Source organism: Amblyraja radiata, chromosome 1, assembly GCF_010909765.2.
Source record: "Amblyraja radiata isolate CabotCenter1 chromosome 1, sAmbRad1.1.pri, whole genome shotgun sequence".
Lineage (NCBI taxonomy): Eukaryota > Metazoa > Chordata > Chondrichthyes > Rajiformes > Rajidae > Amblyraja > Amblyraja radiata.
Window position 1 is genome coordinate 32,065,924 of NC_045956.1, and position 11,918 is coordinate 32,077,841.

At 45.8% G+C, this 11,918-nt stretch overlaps 1 non-coding gene across 1 annotated transcript; it reads right to left on the reverse strand.

The window, feature by feature from the left end:
- Window positions 1-6,561: 6,561 nt before the first annotated feature.
- LOC116983242 lies at window positions 6,562-6,745 on the reverse strand. The gene has a single exon (XR_004414657.1). It is a non-coding gene; the product is annotated as a U2 spliceosomal RNA (small nuclear RNA).
- Window positions 6,746-11,918: the final 5,173 nt, after the last annotated feature.

Consider the following 11,918-nt stretch of genomic DNA (forward strand, 5'->3'; position numbering starts at 1 on the left):
GCCCTGGTTCTGGACTCCCCCAAAATCGGGATCATGTTTCCAGCCTCTAGCGTGTCCAAACCCTTAATAATCTTATATGTTTCAATAACGTGGTGTGGACTCGCTGGGCTGAAGGGCCTGTTTCCATGCTGCAACATTCAATGTGAGGAGTACAAAATGGGTTGGGATAGGTACAGTATATTGTAAATGGGTGGTGCAGACTCGATGGGCCGAAGGGTGTATCTTTACGCGGCGAGTCTCTATGATTTTTGTGCAAAGGATTTGTGGGCAAGAGCAGTGAGAGCGGGTTGGTGTGGAGGAGAATTCCTAGCAGAGACCCGAGGGCCGAATGGCCTGTGTTGATGGAATTCTGTGCAGTGTGAGATATGTGGACGGCTTGATTGTAACCATGTACAGTCTTTCCGCTGACTGGATAGCAAGCAACAAAAAAGCTTGTCACTGCACCTTGGTGCACGCGACACTAAACTAAACTAAACTAAACTAAACCAAACTAAATATAACCTGCAGAATGGAAGTTTACCGTTTACGATAATTGTGTCACACACCAGTTGTGACTGTCTTTCTATCACTAGCACTAGCATTGTGCAGTGAGTGTTATTCATGGGCTGCGGTTTTTATAGTTCCATTTCCCCACATTAACAACTGAATGTGTCCGTTTCCACCTTTGATTCAAACTATTAACCCCACAAGTTGTTAATGTGGTATTTAACGATAGTAATGTGCCTGTTTACAGCCAATTAAAATTGAAGCTCGAAATTAGAAATGGTACCGGGGTCAGTAGGTCACTGTGGCATCCGGGGCCACTGTTAAAAATAGGTCTTTTATTTGCTCTTGTTTATTCTTGGCTGTTCCCGCAACACGCGTTTATATTAACCCTGTCCTCGGTCAATGGTTTTCTAAACATGAGGGCAATTGATAAAGGTGAAAGCCTTGGTCTTTTCTTGCCTCAGGTTCTCTCCCCTCTACTTTCAGTCTGAAGAAGGGTCCCCACCCGAAACGTCACCTAGCCTTTTTCTCCAGAGATGCTGTCTGACCCGTTGAGTCACTCCAGTGCTTTGCGTAGATCTTGGGTAGAAACCAGCATCTGCAGTTCCTTCCTGCACAAGTGAACTTTTCCCCAGGGGAGGGCATTCCAAAACTAGAGAGCATAGGTATAAGGTGAGAGGGGAGAGATTTGAAAGGGAAGTGACGGACAATGTGGGTGTATGGAGCGAAACTGGCCATTCCGCCCAACATTCAGACATTCACACGGCACATAGAATGCACCCATGGGGGTACAGTAACCATATAACCATATAATAACCATATAACAATTACAGCACGGAAACAGGCCATCTCGACCCTTCTAGTCCGTGCCGAACACATAATCTCCCCTAGTCCCATATACCTGCGCTCAGACCATAACCCTCCATTCCTTTCCCACCCATATAACTATCCAATTTATTTTTAAATGATAAAAACGAACCTGCCTCCACCACCTTCACTGGAAGCTCATTCCACACAGCTACCACTCTCTGAGTAAAGAAGTTCCCCCTCATGTTACCCCTAAACTTCAGTCCCTTAATTCTCAAGTCATGTCCCCTTGTTTGAATCTTCCCTAATCTCAGTGGGAAAAGCTTTTCCACGTCAACTCTGTCTATCCCTCTCATCATTTTAAAAACCTCTATCAAGTCCCCCCTTAACCTTCTGCGCTCCAAAGAATAAAGCCCTAACTTGTTCAACCTTTCTCTGTAACTTAGTTGCTGAAACCCAGGCAACATTCTGGTAAATCTCCTCTGTACTCTCTCTATTTTGTTGACATCCTTCCTATAATTAGGCGACCAAAATTGTACACCATACTCCAGAATTGGCCTCACCAATGCCTTGTACAATTTTAACATTACATCCCAACTTCTATACTCAATGCTCTGTAGATAGCTTTGGTAGCTACAGTAGATAGCTTTGTTTTGCAAGCTATGCAAAGGCAGGGAAAAGGGACGAGCTTAGATGGGGCATCTTGGTTGGCATGGCAGAGTTGTGGTCGCAACCCAGGCCATTACGCAAAACAACCTCCCTTCCGTTGACTCCATCTACACCCCACGCTGCCTCGTCAAGGCCAGTAGCATAATCAAGGTCCAGTCTCATCTCGGTCACACTCTCTTCTCCCCTCTCCATCTGGAAAGAGGTACAGGAGTGTGAAATTACAACCCTCCAGATTTTTTTTAACCAAATTAGGCCATTTGACCCATCAAGTCCACTACGCCATTCAATCTTGGCTGATCTATCGTTCCCTCACATCCCAATCTCCTGCCTTCTACCCATAACCCCTGACACCCATACTAATCAAGAATCTATCTCTCAGCCTTAAAAATACCCATCTGTGTCAATGAATTCCACAGATTCACCCCCCCCCCCCCCCCCCCCCCCGACTAAAGAAATTCCTAATTATCTAAAGAAACGTCTTTTTATTCTGAGCCTATGGCCTCTGGCCACTAGTGGAAACATCCTCTCCACATCCACTCTATCCAGGCCTTTCACTATTCGGTAAGTTTCAATGAGGTGACCCCCTCATCCTTCTAAACTCCAGTGAGTACAGGCCCAGTGCCGTTAAACGCTCATCATATGTTAACCCACTCATCCCCGGGATTATTCTTGTAAACCTTCTCTGGACCCTTTTTAGAGCCAGCACATCCTTCCACAGATATGAGGCTCAAAACTGCTCACAATACTCTAAATGCAGTCTGACGAGCACTTTATAGAGCCTCACCATTACATCCCTATTTTATATTCTAGTCCTTTAGGAATAAATGCTAGCTTTACCTTCCTTACTACTGATTCGACTCGCAAATTAACTATTTGGGAATCCTGCACCAGCACTCCCAAGTCCCTTTGCACCTCTGATTTCTGAATTCTCTCACCATTTAGAAATAGTCTACGCCTTTATACCTACTACCAAAATGCCCGACTCCACACTTTGCTACGCTGTATTCCATCTGCCACTTCTCTGCCCACTCTCCCAACCTGTCCATGTCCTTCTGCAGAAGCCCTGCTTTCTCCACACTTCCTGCCCTTCCACCTATTTTCGTATCATCCGCAAACTTGGCCACAAAGCCTTCAACCCCCCTCGTCAAAATCATTAATATACAACGTGAAGAGCAGCTGCCCCAGCACCGAGCCCTGCGGAACTCCACTAGTCACTGGCAGACAAGCAGAAAAAGCCCCCTTTATTGCCACTCTTTGCCTTCTGCCATCCAGCCAACCTGCTATCCATGCTAGTATCTGCCCTTTGATCTCATCTTCCTTAGCAGCCTTATGTGTGGCACCTTATCAAAGGCTTTCTGAAAATCTAAGTAAACAACATCTACTGACTCCTTTGTCTGTCCTGCTATTATTTAATTCCTCAAAGAATTCCAGCAGATTAATCAGGCAAGATCTCCCTTTCACAAACCCTTGCTGACTTTGGCCTTTTTTATCGTGCTGATACTAAGAAACCTCATCTTTATAATGGACTCTAAAACCTTACCAACCACTGAAGTCAGGCTAACCGACCTATAGTACACAGTATTTGGCTTTGCTCAGGGACAGTTTGATCCCAGCTGTTATCAGGCAACTGAACCATCCTATCACCAAAGATAGACACAAAATGAGGAAACACTTTTTCACACAGAGTTGTGAGTCTGTGGAATTCTCTGCCTCAGAGGGTGGTGGAGGTCGGTTCTCTGGATACTTTCAAGAAAGAGCTAGATAGGGCTCTTGAAGATAGCGTTGTCAGGGAATATGGGGAGAAGGCAGGAACGGGGTACTGATTGTGGATGATCAGCCGTGATCACATTGAAGGGCTTGAAGGGCCAAATGGCCTACTCCTGCACCTATTGTCTATTGTCTATTGTCTAAAATCCTGGAGTAACTCAGTGGGACAGGCAGCACCTCTGGAGAGAAGGAATGGGTGATGTTTTGGGTCAAGACCCTTCTTCAGACCTGAAACGCCACCCATTCCTTCTCTCCAGAGATGCTGCCTGTCCCACTGAGTTACTCCAACACGTTGTGTCTATTTTCAATTTAAACCAGCATCTGCAGTTCTGTCCGACACATCCTACCACCATCTAGGGAGCGGTCCTGACCTCCCATCTACCTCAATGGAAACCCTAGGCCTCTCTTTAATCGGACTTTACTGGACTTTATCTTGCACTAAATGTTATTCCCTTTATCCTGTATCTGTACAGTGTGGACTTCTCCACTATAATCGTGCACAGCCTTGCTGCTGACTGGATAGCACGCAACAAAAAGCTTCTCATTGTACCTTGGTGCATGTGACAATAAACTAAACTAAACGGAGCTACAGTAAGCAGGCAGTACTTCAAGAGTCAATTCAAGAGTATTTTATTGTCAAATGTCCCGGATGGGACAATGAAATTCTTACTTGCTGCAGCACAACAGAATATGTGAATATGTAAAAACGGGGAAAAAAGAACCATAAATAACAAATATAGTACAAATAACAAATAATAATATAACAGCTGTTCCTAAACCTGGACGTTACAGTTTTCAGGCTCCTCTACTTCATATGGCAGGGAAAGTTCAGTCGAAGCACTAACTCGTGAACCATAAAGCACTTTGCGGCTTCGGATTATCCCGCGACAAGATAATTTGTGGTAACAGGACACTTGATTATTTTCAGCATTATTGGTTTAATTACCATCAATTATTACCTGCATATGTATGTTTGATGTGCCGTGCAGATGTCTCTAGTCCTAAATCTATCTTGTCCATGGGCTTCTCCAAGTGTCTTATGAAAGTTGGAATACTGGGGGAGTGCCGCACTGTGGGAGGGGCGCTACCGTTTTTTTTACCAAAGATAAATGTAATCAGTTTTGAATCTTGAATTTTGTACAATACAAAACAGTACCAGCAAACCCACCACCATAGTACAAAGTAAAATAACTATTCTTAAATAACAAATATACTGAGTATAATTCACTGTATGTCATGTTGTCTCAACTCCACAGACTCCATAAATTCCATAACTGTCACTGGATGTCATGCTGTCACTTGCGGGCGGAGCACCAAGGCAAATTCCTTGTATGTAAATACTTGGCCAATAAACCCATTCATTCATTCATTCATTCATTCATTAATTAATTCATTCATTCATTCATTCATTAAACAGCTTTGTTATAATCCTTGTCAAGAATACATTCCACCCCCTGTTGTGCCCAGTAGTCCCGGAAATCCACCAGGGTACCTCTGGTTCTTGATTCCCCTACTCCGCGTAAAAGATTGTCTATTCACCCTGTCTATTCCCCCATGATCTTATACGCTTCTCTAACATCACTCCTCATCCTCCTGCGCTCCAAGGAATCGAGTCCCAGCCTGCTCAACCTCTCCCTATAGCTCACGCCCTCGAGTCCTGGCAACATCCTCGTAAATCTTCTCAGCCCCCTTTCCACCTTAACAACATCGATCTTCCAATCTACCTTATTGCAGCCTGCACTTTTTTCATCTGCATTTTCTTTGTACCTGTAACACTATATTCCACACTCTGGTATTTTTATCTTTGCACTACCTGTTCTAGTTGTGAATAGCTTGATTGTACTAACGTATGGTCTGATTTGACTGAATAGCTCACAAAGTTTTTTTACTGTACCTCAGTACACATGACAAGAATAAACCAATGCTAATATCAAAGGTAATGCCATTTTCCTGTTTATGTCTGAGCCAGGTGATTTTGATGTAACATGTACTCTGTTTAGTTTAGTTTAGTTTAGTTTAGTTTAGTTTAGTTTAGTTTAGTTTAGTTTAGTTTAGTTTAGTTTAGTTTAGTTTAGTTTAGTCTAGTCTAGTTTAGTTTAGTCTAGTCTAGTTTAGTTTAGTCTAGTTTTAGTGCCACCGATGTACAGTGAAAAGCTTTTGTTGTGTGTTAACCAGTGAGTGGAAAGACTATACATGATTACAATCGAGCTGTCCACAGTGTACAGATCAGGATAAAGGGAATAATGTTTAGTGCAAGATAAAGTCCAGTAAAATCAGGTTAAAGGAAGTCCGAGGATCTCCAATGAGGTAGATGGGAGGTCAAGACCGCTCTCTAGTTGGTGATAGGATGGTTCAGTTGCCTGATAACAGCTGGGTAGAAACTGTTCCTGAATCTGGAGGTGTGCGTTTTCACACTTCTGTACCTCTTGCCTGATGGGAGAGGGGAGAAGAGGGAGTGACTAGTGTGGGAAAGGTCTTTGATTATGTTGGCTGCTTCACCGAGGCAGCGTGAAGTGTAGATGGAGTCTAATTTAGTTTGGTTTAGTTTAGAGATTCAGCGCGGAAACAGCTCCTTCAGCCCATCGAGTCCGTGTCGACCAGTGATCCCCATACACTAACACTATCCTATACACTTGGGACAATTTACCCTTTTTACCAAAGCCAATTAACCTACAAACCTGTACATCTTTGGAGTGTGGAAGCAAACTGGAGCACCCTGATAAAACACACGCGGGTCTCAGGGAGAATGCACAAACTGCATACCGACAGCACCCGTAGTCAGGACCAAACCTGGGTCTATGGCGCTGTAACACAGCAACTCTACTGCTGCGCCACCGTGCCGCCCTTTATCAAAGCACTGCAATGGATGCGTGGAATGGATGGAGCAAGCCCCTACTCTATCTACCTGTTCCAAAAATCAATTTAATATATGCTCCCTAGACAAGTGAAGTATCAGATATTAAACTGATACAAACAGGTATTATTCTTGATCTTAGCCTAATGGCTGAGAAGCAACATTTGTTGGTTGCTTTACCGAAGCAGTGAAATGTATACAGTGAATGGTAGAGCTCTGGGGAGTGTTGTAGAGCAGAGGGATGTAGGAGTACAGGTGCATGGTTCCCTGAAGGTGGTCGCAGGTAGATCAGGTGGTCAAAAAGGCTCTTGGCACATTGGCCATCAGTGTTGAGTATAGAAGTTGGGAGGTCATGTTGCAGTTGTATAAGACGTTGGTGAGGCCGCATTTAGAATATTGTGTTCAGTTCTGGGCACCATGTTATAGGAAAGATGTTGTCAAGCTTGAAAGGGTTCAGAGAAGATTTACGAGGACATTGCCAGGACTAGAGGGTGTGAGCTACAGGGAGAGGTTGAGTAAGCTGGGACTATTCCTTGGAGTGCAGGAGGATGAGAGTGATCTTGTAGAGGTGTATAAATTCATGAGAGGAATAGATCAGGTAGATGCATAGAGTCTCTGGCCCAGAGTAGGTGAATCGAGGAGCAGAGGACATAGGTTTGCGATGAAGGGGAAAAGATTTAATAGGAATGTGAGTGGTATCATTTTTACACAAAGGGTGGTGGGTGTGTGGAACAAGCTGCCGGAGGAGGTAGTTGAGGCTGGGACTATCCCAACATTTAGACAGGTACATGGATAGGACAGGTTTGGAGGAATATGGACCATACGCAGGCAGGTGGGACTAGTGGTTGGCCGATGTGGGCAAGTTGGGCCGAAGGGCCTGTCTCCACGTTGTATCACTCTCTGACTCTATGACAGTGTGAGGCGTATATGTGGAGTGGAGTTGGCGTCACATTGAGCGACCACAAGCCTAGCTGTGAGTGGGATCTCCATTCTGAACTGCGAGGGCTTGATATTTACTGCTGATGTTGGCGGAGGAGAGGATATTTGCCCAGGTGAGGTAATCGGAATGGCATGCACTCCAGACACGGGGACATACACCGCTGGAGGGGTTAAACGACTATGCCACACCCTACTGAAAGTTTAGACGTTCGTAATGACGGAAAATGAATCCAGCGAACCTCTGGGATTTTGCAACGCCTTTAAAAAAAAAAGATGCAATACCTCTGTAGAAGAATTGTGGTCAAGAAAGCTATTGATCTCTGGAACGGAAACATTCACATCCGCCTGGGCAAATGTGGACTTGTACATTAGCAGCTTCCTGGAACATGGTTTGCATAGTTTAGTGTTGCAATCAAAAGAAACGCTGAGGTGTGACAAGTTTCAACAGAAGGCATTGTCACTGAAAAAAATGACAGGAATTTATTGCAGTTGAGGATCCCGCAGAGCAGGGGGGAGTCGGTGATCGAGTTAATGGTTGTTAGAAGTGGTAATAAAAACACTAAAATTACAACCGGAGTGGCTCAGTGGCTCAGTGGCGCAGCGCGGTCGATCAACGGCAGAAACCCGGGTTCCATCCTGACCTCGGGTGCTGTCTGTACGGAGTTTGAATGTTCTCTCTGTGACTGCGAGAGTTTTATTCCGGGTGCTCCGGTTTCCTCCCGCATCACAAAGACATGTTGGTTATTTGGCCCTCTGTAAATTGTCCCCTAGTGTGTAGGGAGTGGATGAGAAAGTGGGATAACATAGAACTAGCGTGGACGGGCAATCGATGGTTGGCGTAGACTCACTGGGCCAGGTGGGATCTGGAGAGAATTGATGAGAATGGGGGGGGGAATATGAACAACGTAAATGAGTGCTTGATGGTCAGCACAAACTTGATGGGCTGAAGGGCCTGCTTCTACGCTGTATCTCCCTCGACCTGTATTTGGGTCAGGACTCTTCAGTCTGAGGAAGCATCACCTATCCACTTTCTCCAGAGATGCTGCCTGACCCACTGAGTTACTCCAGCACTATGTGTCCACTCTCTCCAGAGATGCTGCCTGACCCGCTGAGTTACTCCAGCACTCTGTGTCCACTTTCTCCAGAGATGCTGCCTGACCTGCTGAGTTACTCCAGCACTCTGTGTCCACTTTCTCCAGAGATGCTGCCTGACCCGCTGAGTTACTCCAGCACTGTGTGTCTGTTTTTTATAAACCAACACCTGCAGTTCCTTGTGTCCACAAAGATTGAAAGATGTTGGTGTTCAGAGAGACTATGCAACCTTTTACACAACTGAGAAGGCAGGTATGACAGTCGTGTGTCTAAGAGCCTTTTAGTTGGCACAAGGATATGCAGGGAATGGAGGGATATGGATCACCTGCCGACAGTAATGATTTTAACGTGGCACCATGTTTGACATGGATATTGTGAGTCAAAGGATATGTTCTGTGTCCTAAACAAAAATAAAAGTAAGACAGTAACATATTATTGCAAACACTTGGGGGTGGCACGGTGGCGCAGCGGTAGAGTTGCTGCCTCACAACCCCAGAGACCCGGGTTCCATCCTGACTACAGATACTGTCTGTACAGAGTTTGTACCTTCTCCCTGTGACCGGCTGGGTTTCCTCCAGGTGCTCCGGTTTCTTTCCACACTCCAAAGACATGCAGGTTTATAGGTTAATTGACCTGTAATTTGGCCCTAGTACGTAGAATAGAAATAGTGTACGGGTGATCGCTGGTCGGCACGGGCGCAGTGGGCTGAAGGGCCCGTTTCCATGCTGTATCTCTAAAAATAAGAAGGAACTACAGATGTGGAGGAAAAACTACAGATGCTGGTTTACACCAAAGGTAGACACAAAGTGCTGGAGTAACTCAGAGGGTCAGGCAGCATCTGGAGAAAAAGGATGAGTGACGTTTTGGGTCTGGACCCTTTTTTTAAAATCACCCATCCTTTGATCTCCAGAGATGCTGCATTGAGTTACTCCAGCACTGTATATCTCTCCGAGCTAAAGCACAGAGCACTGTGCTTTTGATTAAAAGCACAGCACAAAAACAGGCCCTTCTGCCCACCGGGTCCATGCCAACCACCGATCACACTAGTTCTATGTTATCCCACTTTCTCAGCCACTCCCTGGGGTCAAATGCCCAATCTGAGCTACTCCCATTTGCATGGATTTGGCCAAATGTTAACACAATGAACTGCAGGTGCTGGTTTACAAAAAGACACAAAGTTACTCAGCAGGACAGGCAGCATCTCTGGACAACATGGATAGATGTTCCATTACACAGCTACATCTCTTCACCAGATAAAAGCTGTCCAGGGTCTGAGCTCCCCAGAGAGCATGGGTGAGGCTCAACAGACTTGGTACTGGAGTTGGACGTTTCAATGCCAGCATGTGGAGATGGGGGCTCCGCCAGAGCCCAGCCTGTGAATGCGGAGCAGAACAACAGACAGCCAACCATGTCACCAAATGGGGCTCAGGGCCTGACAGATATTGACACAGAGACCACAACCTGTCTGCCCAATACCCGGCTTGAGATCTAACTATTCCTTTGGTTTATTTATGTTACATTCGCAAGAAGAATGGACAGATGCCATTTTGGGTTGGCTCCCATCTTCGACTCAAACCATCACCTATCCATGTTCTCAAGAGATGCTGCCCGACTGGCTGAGTTACTCCAGCACTTTATGTGTTTTTTAGTTGTAAATCAGCACCAGCAGTTCCCTGTGTCTAGATTTCAAAGGGAGTGGGAGTACAAGGGAGAGAGAAACAGAGAGTTTGATAAATCACTGCCAGCCAAGTGTTTGGAAGTGATTAAGTGCGCTGGAATGAGTCAGAAAGCGCGTTAAGCGTGGAGTGCCCCAGGATATGTTTGTCCTGTCCTTGGAGTTTACTCCACGAACCCTCCTCATGCAGTCCTTTCAACTCCAGTGTCCTTCTGCCGACGCAGAGCCGGGACTTGGAGAACTCAGCCCAGGCAACGAGCTGTGTCCTTCACATCCATCCAGCCCTTCCTTGACCCGAGACCCATCGAACCTCCAGCTCATCAACTCCAGCCCCAGATAATCGACACTGCCTGAATCAGCCCAGTCACGGCCATGTAATTACAGGGATTAAGTGCGATTATTTATTTCGACAGAAAGAGCTAAACACAGAGGCAGTAATGTCACTAGTCTGTGTTCGTCAGTCTATGGAGAGTCTCGGCCAGGTTTATCCGGTTTTGTTCCGGTTTAATTTCCGATCTTGTCCAGAGCACTTATTCTCCAAAAATAAATCTCAATATGAATTGCTTAAAAGGCGCTTAACTAGTCTGAGAGTTAATTGAAGAAAGGCACAACATGATTAACGATGAAGAAATTACTGCAGGTGACAGGCACTTAAAATAGACACAGCCTACTGGAAATCTCAGCAGGTCAGGCAGCATCTGTGGAGAGAGAGGACAGGGTGATGAGTTCAACTGATGGGGCAGTTATACTTTTATGGCCCCGACCACGGGTGAACAAGGAGGAGGACTGGCTGAACGTTGCTGTCTTCCACCACAGTGAAGAATGCTGTGGTGGATGTTTGTGTTAAATTCTATTGTGTATTGTGTGTTCTTTTTAAGTGTATCGCTGCTGGCAAATTAATTTCACTGCACCTTCGGGTGCATGTGACGACTAAAATTGACTTTGACTTTGACTTTACTTTAGAGAAACAGGCCCTTCGGCCCACCGAGTCCGCACCGACCAGCGATCACCCCGGATACTAGCACTATCCTGCACACTGGGGGAAATTCACAATTTACAGAAGCCAATTAACCTACCTGTACAAATATACACGTCTTTGGAGTGTGGGAGGAAACCGGAGCACCCGGAGAAAACCCGCGTGGTCACGGGGAGAACGTACAATCTCTGTACAGACAGCACCCGTGGTCAGGATGGAACCATTGTCTCTGGCGCTGTGAGGCAGCAAATCTACCGCTGCGCCCTTATTAAATCAAAGAGCTCAGATTGGGGTCGATTTGGGAAATTGGAAGCAACCAATGCCCCCACCCTCAATCTCCTCCCACCCTGTTCCCTGGGATAGGAGTAGACCCGGGTGCGTGTGCAAGGCACTTTCCCTGCCTTGGCGCCTGGTCAGTGTGCGCCCACATTCCTAGATATCAGCGTGTTTGTTGTTGACTCACTTCCAGCGCTGCAATCCTTGCCGTGTGGGCGAGCAGGGTTTATCATCCTGTTGACACAAGGCTCTCTTTACCTTGTGTCACTTTGTGCTTTCTCTCATTCTTCGGCAAATTCCAAAGCTATTTCCTGCGAAGAGATCGTAAATCCTGGCGCAGTAATTATAGTGAATGACAGGGAATGTACAGGACGGAA